This window comes from Panthera uncia, chromosome D1 (assembly GCF_023721935.1).
Source record: "Panthera uncia isolate 11264 chromosome D1, Puncia_PCG_1.0, whole genome shotgun sequence".
Lineage (NCBI taxonomy): Eukaryota > Metazoa > Chordata > Mammalia > Carnivora > Felidae > Panthera > Panthera uncia.
This window is the reverse complement of record NC_064808.1, coordinates 38,287,205-38,294,874: the sequence shown is the minus strand read 5'-3', so window position 1 is coordinate 38,294,874 and position 7,670 is coordinate 38,287,205. Positions and strand designations below refer to the sequence as shown.

The 7,670-nt window shown below is 46.9% G+C and overlaps 1 non-coding gene across 1 annotated transcript; it reads right to left on the bottom strand.

Moving 5' to 3' along the window:
• Positions 1-4,947: 4,947 nt before the first annotated feature.
• On the bottom strand, positions 4,948-5,082 carry LOC125917695 (small nucleolar RNA SNORA1). The gene has a single exon (XR_007456266.1). It is a non-coding gene; the product is annotated as a small nucleolar RNA SNORA1 (small nucleolar RNA).
• Positions 5,083-7,670: the final 2,588 nt, after the last annotated feature.

Genomic DNA, 7,670 nt, shown 5'->3' with positions numbered 1-7,670 from the left:
GTACCACAGGCAAGGGGAAGAACAATATGGTAAGCTAAGTTTTTGACAAATCCTATCAAGCCTAAGATTCCCCCATAATTTATATATAGGGGCGAGGCTCAGAGAGGAGAGTGGTGGGCAGCTGCCTTTGGAGACTCGTTGGAAGGCCTGGATGAGGAGGTGATTAGAGCCAGGAACTAAGTAGACGATGACAGAGATCGGAAGAAGGTATGCTGGAAAATTCTCTTGGAAATCCAAGGGAGCCAGGGGCTACAAGACTGGTCTGTCGTGACTACTTCCGAAAGAGAAAAGTGGAGGCAGAGCACCGTTGCGACTCTTTGACTGACATGCTTTCTACTGAGCTTGGTCAGCCTTAGAGGGGTTGTGGTCCAAAGCGTATCTCCCCAAAATTCATATGTTGAAGTCCTACTACCCGGTACCTTAGAATGTGACTGTATTCTGAGACAGGGTCTTTGAAGACGTCATAAAGTTAAAGCGAGGTCACTGGAGCAGACTCCAGTCTAATGTGACTAGTGTCCTTACAAGGAGAGGAGATTAGGACACGGATACGTGAACAGAGGGAAGCCCACGTGAAGACACCGGGAGGAGACGGTCATCGACAAGCCAGGGAGAGAGGCCTCAGAAGAACCTACTCTGCTGACACCTTGGTCTTAGGTTGCCAGCCTCCAGAATTGTGAGAAGATAAGCTTCTGCTGTTCAAGCCACCAAGTCTGTGGGACTCTGTTATGGCAGCCCTAGCAAAGGAAAAGAAGGGGAAAATGAAGTCTGCTGTTCTTGCCTGTGTTTCTGTCTAGGGCATGTGCCATAAGGCAGAGCCATGAAGTCACTGGGCAGTGAGCAGTTGGCTCGAGGCCTTCCTGGGCCTCTAGGACTCCCTGGAGTTTAGAGTCCAGCAGGCATCTCATGGTGACCTGGACACAAAGGGCACCATCCAGTCCACGAGCCCCACAACCCATCACCAACTGGTCCCTCCTCTGTCCCTGCCCGTGCTGCCGGCTGGGGGTCCAGAGCCACAAGGGTCATGGCTCCCAACCCTGGGTGAGCTCGGTCTGGAGCGAAGAAGAGTAGTGTGTTTCCTGGATCCTAAGGCGACGTTGATGACAAAATACGTTATCAATTCAGCAACGGTGTTTCAGGAGGCAAGAAATACTCCCAAATTAATGAGAAGCACGGGTTGGCGGAACTATCCCGATTTTAGTAGAGTAAAAATAGGACCACCTGCACGGCTTTGAATCAAGAAAGTGGAGTCGATCAATGGCTAGAGTACCGGGTGGTTTATGCTGTTACGGGGAGGGTGGTGGGGAGGGTGTGACTGTTCCTGCCTTGGCGGGAGGTCAGGGCCCTAGAGAGGGGACATCTGAGGAGCAGTGTGCCAGGCCGACAAGTCAGGAAGGGTATTCTCAGCAGAGGGAACAGCACCGGCAAAGGGCCAGGGCGTATGCATATCTGCAACCGTGTACACAGAGGAAGAGACTGAGGTGAGGGTGTTCAGACAGAGCAGCCTGTGAAGTGCCTAGAATGCCATGGCCAAAACCCACTTCCGCTAGAGCAGAGGGCGAGCAATGAGGCCTCAGGCCAGGAGGGAGCGAGCCCCGGCCCTGTTCAGAACAGCATTGCAGCCAAACCCACCCTGGCGGCTCCTCTCCGTCAGCGGCTCCCAGAGCGGGAGCACAGGTGCGTGGCAACCAAGAGATGGTCTGTGTAAAGCCACTTGCGAGCTGGTTCTAGAAGGCACACTGAGGATGAGGGAGAGAGGGAAGGAGCGCGTCGGGAGGAAGACGCTCTGAGAGGAAATTGCTCTGCCCCTGCTGAGCACCCTGTGGGGTGTGGGGCAAGTCCCTGCTGCCCTCTGGGCCCCCCCTTCCTCGGGACCTGGTAGTGGAAAACCGTGCGGGTGCAGGAGCCAGCTGCGTGGGTTCAAAGCCAGGCTCTCTTGCTTATGATCTTGCTTAGATCGTATTGTTAGATCAGATTGCTTAGATCAGTTGGCCGAATTACATAACCTCTGGGTCTAAGTCTTCTCCTATGTGGAATGGGATAATAATGGTACCTGTTCTTTAGAGTTGCTCTGAGGATTGCATGAGACAATACATGCAAAGCACATTTAACGGTGCCTGGCATGCGTGAAACTCCCCAAATCAGCTATTGTGAAAAGTGGTGGTGATGATGATTGGTTGTGTAGGACTAGCTTAGTGGGTTTTAAATCTTAAACCATGGAACCTTTCTTCCAACATATTTGGAACATCAACGTGCAGAAAAGGTTACATTGAGCTCTTTTTTTTTTTTTTACTGTTTATTTATTTTGAGAGAGAGAGAGCGAGCGAGCCAGCACAAGGTAGGGAGGGGCAGAGAGAAGGAGAGGCGGAATCCCAAGCAGGCTCCGCACCATCATGGCAAAGCCCGATGCAGGGCTCAAAGTCCCAAACCGTGAGATTATGACCTGATCCAAGATCAAGAGTCAGACGCTTAACCGACTGTGCCACCTAGGCGCCCCAAGCTCTTTTCGTTGAGGCAGGAGACCCTGAGCCCAGACCCTCCGCACCCCCTTCCCCAGAGCTGTCTCCCAGCCCAGCGGGGGCACCTCTGCAGAAGTCTTAGGCTGCGGAAAACCAAGATTGAAAGCAGCTGTCCCAGAGGATCTTTGAGGTCCCCCTCAGCTGCTCCTTTTTATCTATTTCTTCCTTCTGTAACTTGAGTATACATCTGGAAAAACTATACAGCTCAAAATCATGTTCCAAAAGCATTAGCTGAGCCAGGCCCCGGGAATAGTCCAGTGAGGGCAAAGCAAAGTGGACACGCGAGCAACAATCCTGACTGTAAAGACCCACAGACAACTAAATACCAACCCCACATTTTTTTAAGCCCATAAATTTTTATTTAAGAAAGTTTACATGTTATGATTCATTCCACTGTCCCTCAGAGTCACTTTAGTTCCTGCAAAGTCTGAGTCAACTTATCTTTAAGATAGACCTTTTTGGGGTGCCTGGGTGGCTCAGTTGGTTAAGCATCCGACTTCGGCTCAGGTCATGATCTCGCGGCTCATGGGTGTAAGCCCCACGTCCGGCTCTCTGCTGACAGCTCGGAGCCTGGAGCCTGCTTCAGATTCTGTGTCTCCCTCTCTCTCCACCCCTCCCCTGCTCACACTCTGTGTGTGTCTCTCTCTCTAAAAATAAATAAACATTAATTTTTTTTAAAAAGATAGGCCTTTTTAAAAGATCTCATGTCTCTTGAATAGACACTTCTCCAAAGAAGACATCCAGATAGACAACTGACCCATGAAAAAATGCTCAACATTGCTCATCATCAGGGAAATTCAAATCAAAACCACGATGAGGTACCACCTTATACCCGTCAGAATGGCTAACATGAACAACTCAGGCAATAACAGATGTTGACGAGGATGAGGAGAAAGAGGATCTCTTTTGCATTGTTGGTGGCAATGCAAGCTGGTGCAGCCACTCTGGAAAACAGGATGGAGGTTCCTCAGAAAACTAAAAACAGAACTACCCTATGACCCAGCAATTGCACTACTAGGCATTTATCCATGGGATACAGGTGTGCTGTTTTGAAGGGACACATGCACCCCCATGTTTATAGCAGCACTATCAACAATAGCCAAAGTATGGCAAGAGCCCAAATGTCCATCGATGGATGAATGGATAAAGAAGTGGTGTATATATACAATGGAGTATTACTCGGCAATCAAAAAGAATGAAATCTTGGGGCGCCTGGGTGGCGCAGTCGGTTAAGCGTCCGACTTCAGCCAGGTCACGATCTCGCGGTCCGTGAGTTCGAGCCCCGCGTCAGGCTCTGGGCTGATGGCTCGGAGCCTGGAGCCTGTTTCCGATTCTGTGTCTCCCTCTCTCTCTGCCCCTCCCCCGTTCATGCTCTGTCTCTCTCTGTCCCAAAAATAAATAAAAAACGTTGAAAAAAAAAAAAAAAAGAATGAAATCTTGCCATTTGCAACTACGTGGAAAGAACTAGAGGGAATTATGCTAAGTGAAATTAGTCAGAGAAAGACAAATATCATATGACTTCACTCATATGAGGACTTTAAGACACAGAACAGATGAACATAAGAGAAGGGAAGCAAAAAGAATATAAAAACAGGGAGGGGGACTAAACATAAGAGACTCTTGAATATGGAGAACAAACAGAGGGTTACTGGAGGGGTTGTGAGAGGGGGGATGGGCTAAATGGGTAAAGGAGCATTAAGGAATCGACTCCTGAAATCATTGTTGCACTATATAGTAACTAATTTGGATGTAAATTAAAAAAATAAAATTAAAAACAGAAAAAAAAAGTAGAAGAAAAAAAGATCTCATGTCTCTACAAGCTGAAACGCAGAAAGTACATCGCTCTTTTGGCTAGTGATCTAAAATGTATTATTCCTTAAAAAAAATAAATAAATAAAATGTATTATTCCTTGGGGCACCTGGGTGGCTCAATTGGTTGAGCATCCAGCTCTTAATTTCAGCTCAGGTCATGATCTCATAGTCATGAGATCAATGAGCCCCGCATTGGGCTCGGTGCTGACAGCACGGAACCTGCTTGAGATTCTCTCTCTCCGTCTCCCTCTGCCCCCACTCTCTGGCACAGGCACAGTCTTTCTCACTGTCACTCAAAATGAGTCAATATTTTTTAAAACATATTGTTCCAGGGGCACCTGGGTGGCTCAGTCGGTTAAGCGTCCGACTTCAGCTCAGGTCATGATCTCACTGTTTGTGAGTTCGAGCCCCGTGTGGAGCTCTGTGCTGACAGCTCAGAGCCTGGAGCCTGCTTCGGATTCTGTGTCTCCCTCTCTCTCTCTCTCTCTCTCTCTGCCCTCCCCTGCTTGCACCCTCTCTGTCTCTCAAAGATAAATAAACATTAAAAAAAGTATTATGTCATAATACATTTCTAAGATGGAGGTCGTGTTGCTTTCAATTTCCCTTGTGATCTTAGCAAAAAAATTGCAGGTCTCGCTGTCACGGTTGCAAGACATTTACTGAGATGGAAGCATGATCTGTGTCTCAGGTTAGCCCCATTAAGAATTTCTGGACACCGGGACCGACGGTGCCCATTCTCATGGGAAGTGAGGCTTCACCTCCTCAGTTTTTAAGACAAGTTATGTCGACGTGACTGTCTCCGCTGGCCGCGGTCGGCCCTGCCGTTGCCCTGAGTGTGGTGCACCGGGCTTGACTCTCCCCCGCTAAGGGGCTGTGTCTTGTTCCTTCACCTCCAATCCCGGAGCACAGGGTCTGCGTGTAGCAGGCGCCCAATAAGTCAACACTGGGTCCATCGGATGGAGTTGAATCTGGACACCTCTATGAGGTCGACTCCAACCTGGGTTCAGCAATGACCCAGATAGCCTTCGATACTGACCACACAGAAGTTATTGTCAGGGAAGGAAGATAAATAAGTAAGTACAAGTGTGATAGGGTTCCTAACTCACTGTTGAGACTTAAAACTCCAAAGCCCAAGATAACTGTTGTGGGGCCATGGGACGCACAAGAGACAGAGGTTGCTAGGTGGGACCTCTGTTGTGGGCAACAGAGGTTGCTTCAGGATCTGCTAGGTCTGGGCCTTGGAACGACCCTGGAAAACTTTATCTTGAGGTCCTTAAATGGACCTCAAGGACCTCCCCGCTTCCTGGGAGCCCAGAACCCACTGTGCAGCTCAGCCTGACTGTTTCAGAATAAACAGAAGGCTGGCCCCTTGTTGTGTACTTTGTTTTAACTACACGTGCACTTTCCACATTGCCTTTCAACTCGCCGGGCCTTTGCAGGTTACAGTGAAGGAACCCAGTCCCCAGCCTGTCATCCAGAGCTCATCTTCACTGACTGCTCTCTGCTTTTCCTTCATCTGCTGTCGCTACCCTGGGTCGTTGCTGTTCTCCAAGCACTCCCGCCACTTAACCATCAAGTTCTTTCTGTCTGAAATGCCTTTTCCTGTACCGCTATTCCCTTCCACGCCTACTTAACCCTATTCCTCTTTCTTTTAATGTTGTTTTTTTTTTTTGTTTTTTTTTTTTTTGAGTGAGAGAGAGAGGGCATGAGTGGGGCAGGAGCAAAGAGAGAGAGGGAGACACAGAATCCAAAGCAGGCTCCAGTCTCTGAGCTGTCAGCACAGAGCCCGGCGCAGGGTTTGAACTCACAAACTGCGAGATCATGATCTGAGCTGCAGTCGGACGGTTAACCAACTGAGCTACCCAGGTGCCTCTCCTACTCATCTTTCAAAACAATCCCAAATGCCACCTTCTCCAGGAAGCCTTCCTAGATCTCCTCAGTTGAAATCCTATAGTCTATCTCCTGTCCTCCCACAGAACTTAGGTTCTGCTTGGGTTTGAGTTATATCTCTTACTTTGGTCACTATGTTATAAGCTTGACTAGAGCAAAGATTTTTACCTTAGTGGTCTTTGTACCCACATATATATATGGGAGGTCTATGGATTTGGGCTTCAATTTCTCAGTCTTTCTGGGTATGTGAGCTTAGGCAAGTTATCTAATGTACCTTAGTTTTAGCATTCCTGTCCAAAAAATGGTAAAAAAAACAAAAAACAAAAAACAAAAAACCCTTCCTCATAAGCTTATTGTGAGCATTAAATGAAATGACTTCTATGGTGTAATAATGAAAATGACATAATAATCATGAGAGCTAATATTGATTAAGTACTCGCTTAGGCACTGATCTAAACTCTTTACCGTTCGTTTAAAACATGGATTTGCAGAAGTTGCAAAATAGTACAGAGTTCCCTCACACCCTCCACCTGGTTTTCTCCAGTGGTTACATCTTACATAATTGTAGTACAGTATAAAAACTAGGAAACTGACATCCTTATGATGGTGTGTGAGTGTGGTTATACGTTGTTTTATCATTTGTGTAGATTTGTGAAACCACCACCGCAATGACGATGCAGATCTATTCTGTCTCGGCAAGGATCTCCCTTGTGCTACCCCTTTATAGGAATACCCGGCCTTCTCCCTTCTTCCATCCCTAACTTCTGGCAACAATTCGTATGTTCTCCATCTGCAGAATTTTGTCGCTGCAACAGTGTTATCTACATGGAATGACATAGTACGTGACCTTGTAAAACTGGATTTTTTTCACTCAGCGTAATCTATCCAAGTTGTTCTGTGTACCAATAAATAGTTCATCCCTTTGTTGTTGCTGAGTAATATCCCAGGGTATGGATGTACCATAGTTTAACCATTAAAGGACTTCTGGGTTGTTTCTAGCTTGGGCTATTCCAAATAAAGCTGGGTATATAGATTTTATTTGAACGTAAGTCTTCATTTCTCTGGGATGAATGCCTAGGAGTACAGTTGTTAGGTTATATGACAAGGATATGTTTAGTTTTTTAAGAGTCACCTGTTTCCCAGAATGGCTGTACCATTTTACATTTCCTCCAGTGACTCCGTTTTTTCACATCTTTCCCAGCATTTGGTGTTATCACTATTTTTTATTTTAGCTGTTCTAACATGTGTATGGTGGCATCTCATCAGGGACTTAGTTTTCATTTCCCCAATAGCTAGTGATGTTGCGTATCTTTTCAGGTGCTTATTTTCCATCTATATATCCTCTTTGGTAAAATGGCTTTTCCTGTCATTTGCTCGTTTTCTAATTGAATTGCTTGGTTTTTTAATGCGGAGTTTGGGGAGCCCTTCTATATGCTAGATATGAGTCCTTCG